At 40.6% G+C, this 12,986-nt stretch overlaps 1 protein-coding gene across 5 annotated transcripts in view; it reads right to left on the reverse strand.

Annotated features, from left to right (window-relative positions):
• FHIT (fragile histidine triad diadenosine triphosphatase) overlaps window positions 1–12,986 on the reverse strand; it is a 1,395,299-nt gene that overhangs the window by 979,222 nt on the left and 403,091 nt on the right. Inside the window, exon 2 of one of the 5 annotated variants that reach the window (XM_033131618.1) lies at window positions 5,167–5,241. The exons of the other annotated variants lie outside the window; for them this stretch is intronic. The gene's annotated coding sequence lies outside the window, so the exon portion shown is untranslated. The remainder of the gene's footprint in view (window positions 1–5,166; window positions 5,242–12,986) is intronic. 5 annotated transcript variants of the gene reach the window in all.

Raw genomic sequence — 12,986 nt, forward strand, 5'->3', positions numbered from 1 at the left:
GAACCCGGGGAAGAGGAGCTATTTGTTTTGGTCTTAAACCAAATCTTCCCCGGAGAAACAGGCAGATGTTCCAACCTGAGACCAAAAAAATTCGCCTCAGAATTCTCCTTCCTTGCCTTCCCTGGCAGCCCACAGACTCAAAACAGGCATTTTCCCTGTTAAAACTGTTTACTTCTCTCCTTTGCAAAAAGGAAATAATGTTCAGGAAAGAAAACACCAAAAAATACTCTATATTCCCAGGAATTGCATCTCTTTTCCCCAGTGAGATATTTCATGTTTCTTAGGAAAAGTAGGGGAGCTAATTGGGATGGATCAGTGAAACAAACAAAACTCATCTGTATACAACTTGCTATGTGGTAACTATCTACACCTTCATTCTAATAGGAGTACATGACAAGTCCCTTAAAAACAGGGGAACAGGAGAGAAAAATATATGCTCCATAAGGTGAACCTCATAACAGAGCAGAATAACTTTCCAGCAGCCCCAGAGAGACTGTTCTATGTCAACCCAAAACTATTGTCATCAGTGGTGTCCCATTTTACACAGAATGAAAAAGATGCAGTTGGCTGCTCCAGGATGCTTCTAGCCTTCCTGCATCTGAGTAGTACATCTTCACTCTTGGCTGCTCCAACAGAGAGAGATTAATTTGGATTTCTTGTCAACTAGGTAAATCCCTCAAAGACAAGATACGACCATTTCCTGATTAAGTTTATTCTCAGTTTCATGTATTCATCCAATCATGCAATACATATTTATTGAGGACCTCTTAGAGCCAGGCACTGTGGTACACACTGGAGATATTAAGGTAAATCAAAACAAATTTGGTGCTGCCAGAGGACAGGGAAGATATTAATCAAAAGACTCACACATATAAAACAGACCCTCTGAAAGGTGTATAAGGACAGGTATTTGGCACCAGGAGGATCTATAAGGAAGAGATAGCCCAGCTAGGGAGTGGCGAGGCAAGGAAAGCATCTCAGAAGAAGTAACACTTGAGCCGAGATGTATAGGCTGTGAGAACCACATGTGCAATGCCCCTGTGAGACCGAGCAGAGAAAACACAGGGACTGTATAAAAGTCCATGTGATTGGAGAATCCAAGGTACTCAGCAAGGAGGACGGAGTGTTAGTAGGAACATGCAAGGCCTTTTGGGCCGCTTCAAGGATTCTGAGCAATGGGAAGCCATTTGGAGGTTTTTAAGTAGGGTGGAAGGGTAGCAGTTGATATGATCATATTTATCCTTTGAAAAGAAATAGTGGGGAGGCAGAATGGGTCCAGGTAGACCAGTTAGTCTAGACCTCCTAGGCTACAAAAGTCTATGAAGGATGGTAATTTGAACTCAGGTAGTACGGTGTTAGTTGTAATGGAATGAAGGTGACACATTCTAACAACGTTTGCTATGGACCAACCCAATGTGCCAGAGGTATCTCAGTGGCCTAAGACTGACACTAACTGTATTTCCTGGTTCTGGGAAGCTGAGCAAAGACATGCAGAAAGACCAAACCAAACAGAACCTGGGCATATCTATACGCCCTCATCCCCAGCAGCAGGGTCCCACCACACTCTAAGTCATCATAGCTCTGTATCTGAATTGATAAATTCTGAGAAAGACACCACAGGAAAACCAATTAAACAGGCAGGGAAGAAAACACTCACCGCTGAGCACTTAAAAGAAAGATGATAACAAATAGTTTTCAGTGGAAGTTGGTGAAATGTTAAATTTCCATTCTAGTGTCATTAACACCGCTCCCTATTTTTTTTAATTTTTTTATTTTGGTTAATCAAAACTATAGGTCGATCAACTTCTTTATAATGACAGATACTATGGTCATAAATCTTTGCTATCGCCTGCAGCTGACATGGTGTCAGTCCACGAGAGAGTAAGCAACAAAAGACAAATGTTTTTCTTCATTTCCCCCAAAGGGAGTTAAGTAATGAGCAATAAAAGGATATAAATTATCCACAATGCTTTCTAGAAGTTTATGATTCAAGGTTTGGGAGAAATAATGGGGGGAGGGGCAAGAGAGGAGGTGGAAAACAGAATCCCGAAATGACCAAATTTCTTTTGAGAGAGAAAGGATAAGTTTCTGAGGTAGACCCAACTCAAAACACACAGGGCTTTGGGATTCAGAGCAGTGGCCTCTGGTTCTTGCACAGAATGGTTCCTCCTTACCTGTGTCTGGACAATCATTCTCAGCCTGTGGTCACCTGTGGAAAGGTGCATTTTCTGCAATCAATTTCTCTAGACTTTTGTGGAAACAGAGAGAGTCAGAGAGGAGGGTTGCGGAAAGGTTTAATCTGGCTGCATAATAAAGTACTGAGGGAATACGAGAAGAGGAAGAGACAAAAGTGTGTCTGCTGGCAGAGGAGAGAGAACATTTGTTTTGCTTTTATTTTTAGGGGATAAAAACGAGACATCAGTGTACTGAAATGTATGGAAGTGGATAGGAGGGGAAGGGTTGTTTGTTTATTTATAAGCGTGGCCTGGATTAGATACATGGCTTGCCCCCATTCTAGGAAATACAAGTAAAGAATTTCAGCAATTTTGAAACTGTGTTCTGCTGAGCTGGGTTCCTTCCCTTTAGTTTTGAGACTAAATCATGTGTATCTACTCTTTATAAAGACGACAGACACATGTATTGAACCTATTGGATGCAGGCACTGTACCAGGTACTACAGTGGTGGAAACAATTGAAAAACCCTTCATGATCCAGCCTTGGCTTACCTTCCTAGTGTGATCTTCTACTAGCTCTCCTTCAAAACCCACACATTTAAAAATGTGTTAAAAATAGGAAAATTAAAAATTAAAAAATAGGGAGCTGTTGTGTTCTTACAATTCAAAAAGATTGTGTTCTGCTGCCCTTCTGTGTATATGACCATGTGGCCTTCTCATCTGTCCTGTGTTGGGTGTCATGTGTTTGGCCATCCCCATAACCCTACGGTGGAAATGTCTCCCTTACCAACCAGATAAATGGAAGGGGATTGAAACAACAGAAGTGTTCACTGTGGAAGTTCCACGGGTAGAAATGCTTCAGTTTAATGGTTATTGGCTTTACTACAAGTAAAGAAATCTGAGAAATGAATGACTACTCTTTTCTAGTGTAATATAGGAGGAAACTGAGGGACAGAGATGTTAGATGGTTACCTAAGGTTACACAGTAGGAAACTCTTCTTTCACTTTAATGCTGTATTCTTTTCCAATTCTATCTTGACAAACTCCTGTCCAGATGATATATAAGAATCTCATATACCCAGAGTTTACAAAAAGCTATTGCAAGCAACAAAAAGGAAAAAAGCTTAATAGAGAAACAGGCAACAATATGAATAGGTAACTCCCAAAAGAAGAACTAGAAATGGCCAATAATGGTAAAATGTTCAATCTCATTATTAATCAAAGAAATACAAACAAAAGTCATAATGAACTGCTTCTTTGTATCTTCAGGTTGAGAGAGATTAAGGAGGTTTACATTACCCAGTGTTGGTGATATTATGAGGAATTGGAGACTTGTATATGCAAGTGGGATGAGTAGAAATTGGTATCTTTCTGAAAGGCAGGGAGGGCAGCAACTTTCCTAAAAATTTTAACGTTATAGCTTATGGAACAATTTTAAAATGATCATATTGATTAGTATTTATCAACATAGAAATGATATTGGGTTACAAAGCTGCATGTGGAATATTAAATAAAATGCTGTATGTTTCCAAATTCATAGTAAGACACTTGGAAAAAATTTACAAAATTTAAATATCTCCAAGTGTTCAAATTCGGAAAAAACTTTACAAAATTTTAGTGTGTTCAAATTTGGAAAAAAAATTCACAAAATTTAAGTATCTTCACGTGTTCAAATTGCAGGTGACTTTTACTCTCTAGTTTATCCCAAAGGCACATATCAATAATCAAGGGGAAAATAAGCATTTTCATTTTAGGGGGAAAAAAAAAAACCCACATTGAGTGATGAATATTTCCCCTTCAAAAAGAAAAGGCATACTTCAGGGAGAAATTACACAAAGTTTGTACTTTCATTTTGTATTTATATTTGTTTCCCAACAGATAAGTGTAAAATCCTGGAGAGAAGGGGATCTCAGCCATGCAACAATTTCTCACAGGAAGTACACTGAACCATGGCATCTGTGCCCCCAGCAGGAGGATGCATACGGGGTAAGAACCAGGAGACTGCATCCCACAGGTGCTGGGCACCACTCTCTGATTGAAAAGGACAGCTTAGGGGTGACGGGTGAGACTTCCACTCCAGGTTCTCTACAGTGTCTAATTTTTTTTTGCCTTTGACCTTGCAAAGTATTCAAAACCACGGCTCTGGATAAGGTCAACTCTTGGAGCTTTCACCTCCTGACAACATCCCATTTGTGCCTGTTTGCTGCTAGAAAGCTTTGAGTGAGGCACATGTGACCTATGAAATATGTTTCTCAAAACTGACCTCTCTGAGAAATCAGTCACTGGTTTCTCTCCTAATTCTATCACTCAGAAGATGGCAAAAGGTGACAAAACAGAGTCCACAGAGAGTTTAATTCAGAAAGTCGGACACTTAATTTAGTTATTCTGAAAAATTACGAACTTTACTGTGTCAGTTTTGAAATTTCAAAATAGAGATCTCTGTGTCACCCATTAGGCCTCTGTCATGCTCCCATAATATTACTTGTGACAGATTTAAGAAATACAACATACATTGGCCTCCTCGGTCTTTAAGAATGTACAACGTCCACCTAGACACACCGTGTTTCCTGAAAATAAGACCTAGCTGGACCATCAGATCTAGTTGCATCTTTTGGAGCAAAAAATAATGTAAGACCAGGTCTTATTTTACTATAAGACCAGATATAATACAATATAATATAATATAATACATATAATATAATATAATATAATATAATATAATATAATATAATATAATATAATATAATATAATATAATATAATATAACATAATATAATATAATATATAAAATACAATATATTTAAATAATATAATATAACATAATACAACTGACTGTCCTGCTAAGTTTTATTTTCGGGGAAACACAGTAGCTACATGGTTACATTGTTAAGCACAGGGTTATTTATAATAGGACGGATTCAGACACAAAGTCTGGGTCACTTCCAGAATGGTAGACGGTACCATTACAATTACAGGCAGTCACACAAGCGACCCTTGTCCTTTAAGCGTTTTTATGAGGCAGAGCCAAAAGCCGGCAAACTCTCCTTCACCACAGAGGAAATCTAGGCTAAAAAGGGAAATAAGAAGTTTATGAGCTATTTAAAAAAAATAAAGCTGCAGAGTTGGGGAGTTATGGATCAAGTTCCGATCCATTAATTCTTTTATTCCCTGATTTTGAGCTGGCTGAAGATGTGCAGCCCTCTGGTGGGTGACAGAAACACTCCCACGCAGAATGCACAGAAAAGGGAGAGACATGGCTGACAGGGTGTGTGGGGCGACCCACTCGTTCGGGTGTTAATTTATACAGGAACCTGGAATTCAATAATCTGACATCCCCCAGGTAAGGGAAAGATCCGCTCCCCAGTTTCACTTGGGAGTTCTGTTTCATTAAGCAATATTCTGTTGGACCAGACATGCCATTCTCCTCTTGAAGGAAATTAATTTCATGATTCTTCCAGCTAATATAATCCCAATTCAGTGCTTAAAGTTTTCTCAGGGCACTACTAGATGAAATAAAGTCTGAAGCACCTCTTGTGAGAACTCACCAGATACAGATGGAAGGAAATAGAGGAAAGGCAAGCTAAAGACTCAGGGTGAGGCGGGGGACTGGGCTGACCTCCCCCTCACAGGCATCTCTGATTTGTCAACACTGTTCTCCATTCTGCACTCTGCAGGCTAGGGCTGTTTTATGATTTCCATGGGAAATTGATTTTTAAGCATGGAAGGCCCCTGAACAGGATAAATAAAAGATTATAAGAAAAAGAAACACAGTGATTTCTGGTTGTTTAAAAGGCAACTCAACAAGCTTTTACCAGCAAAAGGGAAAGGTCAAGATCGATAAAAGGGCCTTTCTGATGTGAAAGACCTATATGCTGAAAACTATAAGACATTTTTAAAAGAAATTGAAGAAGACACAAAGAAATGGAAAGACATTCCATGCTCATGGATTGGAAGAATCAACATAGTTAAAATGGTCATATTACCCAAAGCAATATACAGATTTAATGCAATCCCCATCAAAATCCCAATGGCATTTTTTAAAGAACTAGAACAAAAAATCATCAGATTTGTTTGGAATCACAAAAGACCCTGAATAGCCAAAGCAATCTTAAGAAAAAAGAACAATGCTGGAGGTATCATACTCCCTGACTTTAGCTTGTACTACAGGGCTACAATAATCAAAACAGCATGGTATTGGCAGAAAAACAGACACATAAACACATAGACCAATGGAATAGAATTGAGAATGCAGAAATAAAACCACATAAATATGGACAGATAATTTTTGACAAAGAAGCAAAAAACATACAATGGAGAAAAGACAACCTCTTCAATAAATGGTGCTGGGAGAATTGGATAGCCATGTGCAAAAGAATGAAACTGGACTGCTATCTGTCACAATGTACCAAAATTAATTCAAAATGGATCAAAGACAAGCATAAGACCTAACACAATACACTGCATAGAAGAAAACATAGGTACTAAACTTATGGACCTTGGATTCAAAGAGCATTTTATGAATTTGACTCCAAAGGCAAGGGAAGTAAAAGCTAAAATAAACGAGTGGGAGTATATGAAGCTTAAAAGCCTCTGCACAGCAAAAGAAACCACTGACAAAATAAAGAAGCAACCAACTGAATGGGAGAAGATTTTTGCAAACAGTGCCTCCGATAAAAGGCTAATATCCAAAATATACAAGGAACTCATACAACTCAACAACAAAAAAACAAACAACCCAATTGAAAAATGGGCAGAGGACCTGAAGAGATATTTCTCCAAAGAGGACATACGAATGGCAAATACATATGAAAAAATGCTCAACATCACTAATCATCAGAGAAATGCAAATAAAAACCACAATGAGATATCACCTCACCCCAGTCAGAATGGCTATCATCAACAAGACAAATAGTAACAAGTGTTGGAGAGGCTGTGGAGAAAAAGGAACCCTCCTACACTGTTGGTGGGAATGCAGATGGGTGCAGCCGTTATGGAAGGCAGTGTGGAGGTTCCTCAAAAAAATTACAAATAGAATTACCATATGACCTAGCAATCCCTCTCCTGGGTATCTACCCAAAAAATCTGAAAACATTTATACCTAAAGACACGTGTGCTCCAATGTTCATTGCAGCTTTGTTTACGGTGGCCAAGACACGGAAACAACCAAAATGTCCTTCGATAGATGAATGGATAAAAAAGATGTGGTATATATACACAATGGAATACTATTTGGCGGTAAGAAAAGATGAAATAGTACCATTTGTGACAACATGGATGGATCTTGAGAGTATGATGCTAAGCGAAATAAGTCAGACAGAAAAAGCAGAGAACCATATGATTTCACTGATGTGTGGTATATGAACCAAAAACAACAAAAGAACAAGACAAACAAATGAGAAACAAGAACTCATAGACACAGACAATAGTTTAGTGGTTACCAGAGGGTAAGGGGGGTGGGGGGTAGGAGATTAGGGTAAAGGGGATCAAATATATGGTGATGGAAGGAGAACTGACTCTGGGTGGTGAACACACAATGGGATTTATAGATGATGTAATACAGAATTGTACACCTGAAATCTATGTAATTTTACTAACAATTGTCACCCCAATAAATTAAAAAAAAAAAAAGGTCCTTTCCTTTGGAAGGAGATCTGTTTTCACTTTAACACAGATACACCCTTATGACAGGCATTCTGAAGTCCAAGGAAATATCAGAACTATACAATGAATCTTGCCTTGACAGGAAAATAAAACTTCTCCATTCAAAATCCCCCAACAACATCCAACGAAACAAAACAAAGCTTACCCATGCTGCCCCCTTCGTCCACCCTCTGCCAGTCAGGCAGAGTCTAGTTGCCATGAAAAACAGCAATGACTCCTCAGATATAAAAAGATGTTACTACTCATAGATGCAATTCTAAAAGTGGCTTTTTAGAGATGTCATCTTAAGTGTGATGTTAACGGAAAATCCTACATATAAGGAGAGTCTGGTTTGGAAAATACTGCAGGACACTGAGCATCTCTGACGAAACACCTACCGTTGATGTTGTGTTGGTCAGACTCACCAGGTCTCACTCTTCTAACAGGCCCAGGTCCCTTTCTGAAGTCCTGGCTCAACTACTATGAAGAGAAGCTTCTACTAGCTTTTGGGAGCTGTACAACGAATGGCATTTTTTTTCTCGGCCTTATTTTGTTTGACAAACCTTAATGTTTGCTTCAGTGATATAGTTGTTCTGCACATTTCGCCTTTCTACACACACACACACACACACACACACACACACACACACCACATACACACCCCACAAAAACATCCCTGCACAACACACCACACCACACACACAACACTCCACACACATATGTACCACACACTCAATTTTAATTGATGAATTCATAAACCGGAATTCATAAGTCTGGAATTCATAAACCGGACATAACGGGGTTATGTCCGTTTGCAAGCTCTCACTAGCTATAACTTCTCTTTTTCCTTCCTCTCGAGAAAGCATATCAAATTACACGTTTGCAAAGGAATAAAAATCTTAACCTTAGATTTGCTCTCCTTTATAAGAAACAAAGTAAGTCTGCATCCTTAAGCAATTTAAATGTTATTAAAGAAACACTAGTGGGGATGCATCTCACCATTACTACCCACGAGTGGGATTCGGCATCAAAGTTAGTCCCCTGCATGGAATGACCTCCCCCATGTCCTCCTCCCACTTCTTCAACTGCATACATCCTACCGGTATCTCCAGGTCCATCTACTCTATAGATGAAAATCCTTCAACCTCCCCTCCGTGGACTCCACCAGAGCTCACAGACCTAAGTTGTCTAAGAGCCAGGGAGGTTATTTGCATGATGCAAGCCAATTTTCAGACATATGCTCGCATGCATTCACTCCTGAGCAGTAGGGACCTGACAACCAGAGAACAAGGCCACATCTGAAGGGGGCAGCAGCCAGTCTGCTGCCACGTGGGAAAGCAGGCCCACTGCAACCAGATCTTACAGTGCTTTAAGAGAAGACCAAAATCTGCATTTTATGTGAAATACCCGAATTTCAGATGTTGGCTCAATTAGGTAGGTTAAGATGTGCACTGGCTCCCTGTGATCTGCACTGGCTCCATGGAACCACTGATTTGCAATCTCCGGTCCCTGCCAAGAACATAAAGCTTAACAACAACTGGCACACATGTTACAGAGGTGTGGCTTATGTGTATGTCTTATATGACTATTTAGACCAGCATGTCTCAGAGAGACATACATAAGTTTATAGGTTACATGTACCTTGAACATAAAGCAGGGCTTTGTCTAGTTGTCCAATTGTATCTTATTTTAAGTTCCAAATACTGTGTAAGGAGGGCCTGAGATATTTGTGTTTAGAATTGAAGAACACTGGTCAAAAATTTAAGGAGCAGTGAGCCTGACAGCACAGCCCCAGGGGGCAGACACTACACCCTTACCTATTGTACTCAGAATGCGTCAAGAATACTAATTATATAGGTTTGAATTGAACTGATTTGAATCTATGAAGGAACCAGACTCCAGAGTACCGGTTCAAGTGTTAGAAATTTAAATTTTCCATAGAGTACCAATAAATTTCCAAACTGTAAGCCAAGTATCTCATTCTTTCGTCAGATCTTAGTAAAGCCGCCTACACCAAAATATTTTTACTTTGTAATCGTAATAGTTCTAAATTCATCTAAAAGAGTGAAGAAAAGTACCTGGCTCAGAAAATGCATTCAAAGCATATTACCGGTAGTTAAAGTTAACTAAAAAGAAATAAACAAAATACAAAACTTCCTCGCATCTTGTCTCTGTACAGAGTGCCCTGTGGCTTGGGCTTCTTTTATCGAAAGCACACCCATACCTTTTTGTCAGATAAACTTATTTGGTTTTCCTTGTGTAATGGGCTGAGTATTGTACAAGGTTTCATTGCCTTTTTTTCCCAACTTAAATGGTCCCTTAGAGGCTCAAAGTACTAACAAAGTGCTTCGCTGCATGAAAGTGCTGTCGACATTTGTCTGGCAAATATGTTGCCAACCGCAAAGCCTGGTGGGTCTGCAATTTGTCACGAGCACAATCGAGCTCCAGGCTGTTTCCACCAGAAAGTGAATTCAACGTGATAAAGAGAAGCGTGGACAGGAGAGCCTTCTAGCAAGATTCCCAATAACCAGAACATGGACAAGAGACCCAAAGACGAAAAAAACATGGACTGAGGAGACGGTATTCATGAAGCATCAGCCACAGAGAGAAGAGGGAGGATTTGAAGGGAAAGTGGTGGGCATAGAGAAAACAGGAAGGTCTCTGTTATCAGTAACCTTATAATGATGGTAAGAATTAGGCCGTGTTATCCTTGTTTCTGCAGATGTGGAAACTGAGGCTCAGAAAGGCTGAGTCATTTGTCCATAGTCTTACCAGGCCAGTTAGCGGCTTAACTGCAGTTTGGCCAGATCTTTCTGGCTCTAACGCTCAATCCTAGTCACTACGTAATGGCCAGTTCTACTAAGTCACCCAGTCAACTGCATTCAGTTAGCTAAGCTGTGAAACTACAGATTGGGGAGAGGGTACTGTCCATTTTTTAAGCTTAATTTTGTGAAAGAAAGAATAGACCAACCATAAAGAAATAATCTGCCAAGCTATAGAAAATCAGCCCTTTGCAATTAAATGTATTCTATTTGAGTTTATATTAGCACTTAAAATATTTGAGATACTCGAAGTGCTAGAGAGATAGAAATTCAAGTACATTCAAGACATGCTCAAAGGTAACTTTCTTTTTTTCCATCGTTGCATAAATGGAAAGATATTTCCATTGAAAAGAATGTTCGTTCACTCAATCACCAAATACTTATTGAGGAACCACCTGGGCCAGAAATTGTTCTGGACTCTGAGGATGGTGGAGTGAACAAGACCGAGAGGGCCCGTGCCTGGAAGAAACTTGCTTTGCTTTGTTTAGAATTAGATCAAACAGAACAAAGGAGGGAGAGAGAGAAGAGCCACTTACGGTTGTGATAAATGTTGTAAAGCGAATATGGGGGCACTCTGATAAGAGAACAAATGGAAGGTATCTTTCAGACAGTGAGGGCAGGGAATGCTTCCCTGAGGTGACAATGCTTAAATAAGATTTAAATCATGAGAAGGAATCGACCACATAAAGGGTTGAGGAAAGGCTGTCCCACCCAGAGGGTCATGAATGTGCAGAGAGCCAGTGAGGACAAGGAGCTTCATTTATCCTGGGAAGTGATGGCCAGCCACGGTGAGTGGGTGCAGCGAGCCAGGGTGAGGTGTGTGGTATGAGCTGAGCAGGAGAGCTAGGTGGGAGCCAGCGAGACCGTCATGGCTCCTCCACACCCCTCGAGTGCGCTTGGACTTTATTCCAAGCTCAGTGGAAAGCTGTTGAATGATTTGGTCTTAAACAAGAAACCAACATGAACACATTATTGATTTTATTTTAGCTGTCGCATGAAGAATGGATGAAATGGGGACTAGTATGGAAGGCAGAGAGCAGGCTGTAGTATGGGAAGTAACACTGGGATGGTTTGCTGGATGCCTGGCATTCGCCCTCCAGATTTACCCTCTACCCTTTCTTATCCTGTCGTCCACCTCCGAGGTCAGGTTAGGTAGATTGTAGCCAAGGGTTTTCTTGCCTTCTGACCTCCAGGTAGGTTCAGCTGGTGGGAAGCCCCGGCTGGAGTTTAGAGGAAGGGAGAACAGAGAAGTTGAGATGTTTATTCCCTCAGCTCCCTGCCATCCCCTGGGTTTATCACAGACTGTTTGTATCCCTCAAACCAAGGCTGCTGGACCTGCGCAATGGCCTCTGCTGTAGCGCTCCTTCAGGATGCCAGTACCCCTCCCTGTCCATGACCGTTCCCCTTCCCGCCTTGGGTGAGGCCAGAAAAGGCTGCCACTAGCCTCAAGGCACTGCACTTGAGGGCCTTGTGATTTGAAAATGACACCTCATTAACGTCTAGTCAAATCACCCAACTGGTGCAGGCTATTGGTTTCCTGCTTGGTCCCTTACTGATGATACAGGAAGAGGGAGGCAAGATTTGATTTTGAAAAGTTTGGTTATTGCGATTTTTGACTAATATTCTCTTTTGCCGATGCTTCGTGTTTGTGAGGTAAGGGTTGCAAACTCGCAAAGATTAGCAAGAAACCATACACCTCTTTACTTCTTTAGGAGAACCAACACCATAAATTGGCCACGGAGATAAAATACCAAAATCACGGGTGTGAGGGTTCCGAAAACAAAACAAGAATTCATGGTCACCAATATTTGATTTCAGGCCGATCACCAAGAGCACTTGCTTAAATATTTGATTTCTATCTCTCGTTCAATTTTTCATTTCTTTAATCAGTGTTTATTGGGTGCCTACTACTTGCAAGGCACTATTTTAGAAACCACGGATAGAAATACAGACCAAATCAACGTACCTCCTTTTTTGGAGCTCATACACCGGAGAAGAGTCAGAAAATAAAGAAATCAACAATATCACAGGAGCTAACAAAACACAGTGAAGGAGGATACAGAGTGGGAGATTTATATGAAACGGTTGGCCTTTTTTAAAAGGTAATGGCTGAGTGGAGACCTAAAAAAGGGTTGAAGCAATGATGACGATGTCCAGGGGAAGCGTGACGTAGGAGAGAAAACTTCTCAGGCCGAGGCAGGAAATACTGGGCACTGAGTAACCGTGAGTGGCCAGTGTGGTGGGAGAAGAGGGCCAGGGACAGCTGGCAGACTACGCCATCAGGGGGGCAAGCCCGACAAGGCCACCGGCCCCTTGGAGAACTCTGGCTTCTACTTTGATACGAAGCCAT

The sequence above is a fragment of the Rhinolophus ferrumequinum genome, chromosome 17 (genome assembly GCF_004115265.2).
Source record: "Rhinolophus ferrumequinum isolate MPI-CBG mRhiFer1 chromosome 17, mRhiFer1_v1.p, whole genome shotgun sequence".
Classification (NCBI taxonomy): domain Eukaryota; kingdom Metazoa; phylum Chordata; class Mammalia; order Chiroptera; family Rhinolophidae; genus Rhinolophus; species Rhinolophus ferrumequinum.